Here is a 2,681-nt window from a genome sequence, read left to right on the forward strand (position 1 = left end):
GCCTGTAATCCCGTGCCTTTGGGAGGCTGAGGTGAGTGGATTGCCTGAGCCTGCAGGTTCGAGACCTGCCTGGGCAGTGAGACCTCATTTCTACAACAACAACAAAACAAATCAGCTGGGCATGGTAGCGCATGCCGGTAATTCTGGCTACTTGAAAGGTTGAGGCAGATGGATCTCTGGATGAAAGAAGTTTGGCACCAGTAACGACTCCACACCTGGTCTGAACCAAGAGATCTATTAAAGGTGCAGTTACATGAAGGGACTGTAACCAAGGAAGAGCAAGAGAGAGAGAGAGAGAGAAAGAGAGACCGAGAGAGTGAGAGAGAGAAAGAGAGAGAAAGAAAGAGGGAAGGAGAGAGAGAGATTGAGAGAGGGGGAGAGAGGGTGAGAGAGTGTGAAAGAGAAAGAGAGAAGGAGAGAGAGAGAGAGAGCAAGCAAGAGAGTGGCAGGGACAGAGAGAGAGAGCAAGAGAGAGAGAGAGAGAGCTATGCATGGAGAGGGGTATATTTATGGACCTTGCAGGGGCTGGCCAGTGCTGTGCTTGGGTTTTATTGGAGGAGACTATGAGGTGTATTCCTATAGGGAGAGGTTGTTTGAGCACAGGTTTAAGTTTTGCATGCATGGGAAAAGCAGGAGCTTAGGGCCTTTCTTGTTTTTGGGAGGCAGTGCCATATTGGGGACACCCTTCTGACTGTTCTCTGCACCTTTCATTCCCACCTTTTCTGTTTATTTGGGAGAGGGGCATCGTTATTCCTTCTGGTTGCTTCCTGCTGGATGTTGGCATTGTGGGGTGTGGTGGGGGAAGGGCACAGAACCAGGCAGAATAAGGTCCAGAGGTAGGCACCGAAGGTGAAGATTTTTTAAAGTTCCTTGTAAATGTAGAATGGCGACTTGTTACGGCCAGTCCTCCAGTGGGCATGAGGGCAGTAGTAACCAGCTGTCTTGGAGTAGATTGTGGAGGTAAATAGAGAACCTGGAAGAGAACATATCTAAAAGAATAGTTAAGTGATGTTTAGGGGCAGCACCAGAAGATGAAGCCAGGTGGGGCACAGGTAAAATTGACAAGTGATGGCTGAGTTGAAGCTGTGAGCAGAGGAATTCCTGATAGTGGGGGAAAGTGAACAGTAGGATTTTGTGTGCAAGGGGTGGTAAGATTTTCTATGAATGGTACTGCCATAAATGCTATTGTGAATAATGCTGCAATAAACATGTATGTGTAGAACCAACTGTGTTGCCCACTGAAAGAAGACTGGATAAAAATGTGGTGTATACATATAATGAAATATTACACAGCCATAAAGGACAATGTTGATTGGGTCCTTCCTTTCTTCACTTTTTTAGCAGCACTTACTCCCTTGGATGTTTGAGTTTCTTCTGGTCCAAGAAGCATCTAGGGAAATAAGCTGATAAACTGATCCTGAGTGATGTAATACCAAATACTTATGTTTAGTTTACTCATGTCTTTAAAGAATTTTTAGTGATTATTATATTAGGCTGCAAATTGAATATTGTTCTGTACTAGTTCTATATCTGATGGAGTTTTCCCTGGATTTGCCAAGGGGTGGGATAGGTTGTCACTTGGCCTGCAGTAGAAATGTTTGAACACCTTTTAAAACTTACCTATAGGAAATTTATTTATGTCTAGCCTGTGCTAGCTATCCTGCCTCAACTATTTATTTTTTAGAGATTTTTGATCCCATAATTATCTGGGGTGCTGAGGGGTGAAGGTCTGTCTTCTGTAATTTTTTCAGAGCTAATAATTGGTGCAGTCCTGCCTAGCCAGAGATTGAAAATCTCTCCCTGTCTGAATTGAGGTATTCAGATTTGTTTTAGCAGTGGCATTATTTGCAGGCACTGGCTGGAATTTTTGCATGGCCATTATGTGGGTATGAAATTATTGGATTGTAGCTTAATAAAAGGAATAAAGTCAGGCCTATATTTTGACAATTGTAGGCACTAGCTGACTACCTTTTTATATAAAACCTATAAGGCCTGAAGTTATTAGCACAATTCAAATGATAAACTTTAATCTCTGTAGTTTTATTATAAGTACTAGGTTTTGTATTTTTGGACTATAGTGGCAACTTGACAGATTGTTTTAGACTATAATTTGAACTAGGCACTTAAGTAAATTCTACATAAAATTTGAAGGGAAATCTGAAAATGTTTGGAGACTTGTATTTAGAAAAGAATTTATTATGCCTAGATTGTTTATAGAATTTTTTGTACTTACATTTTTCTTAGACTTTCCTTATACCATTTTTGGTGTGCTTATACCTTTTTATTTTTGTTTTCTACCCCTTTTTAAAAATTTTCATAACTATCTACTTTATTATAGGACAGAAATGTACCATATAAGATTTCCTCTTAGATAAATATATATATATATATTTATATTCCTTTCTTTTTTGTATTCTTGCTAAAACTTTATTTGTATACCAACAAACTTTTTACATTTTTCCTTTGCTTTTTGCTTTCTTTTTTATTTATTTATAGATAACCTTTTACAGTTATAATTTGAATTTACCTTTTAGTAACTGTTAGCTGAAACATTTAGTTTTTGGAACACCTTTAATTCCACTGGAGAGCAGGTTTTAGGAGGAAGAAGTTCAGTATGAGCACAAGGGCTAGAAACTTAGCCTCAGTATTAATTAAAATTGATTTGGACCCCAGCCACATTT

This window comes from Carlito syrichta, unplaced genomic scaffold (genome assembly GCF_000164805.1).
Source record: "Carlito syrichta isolate Samal-C Ts95f unplaced genomic scaffold, Tarsius_syrichta-2.0.1 Scaffold136857, whole genome shotgun sequence".
Taxonomy (NCBI): Eukaryota; Metazoa; Chordata; class Mammalia; order Primates; family Tarsiidae; genus Carlito; species Carlito syrichta.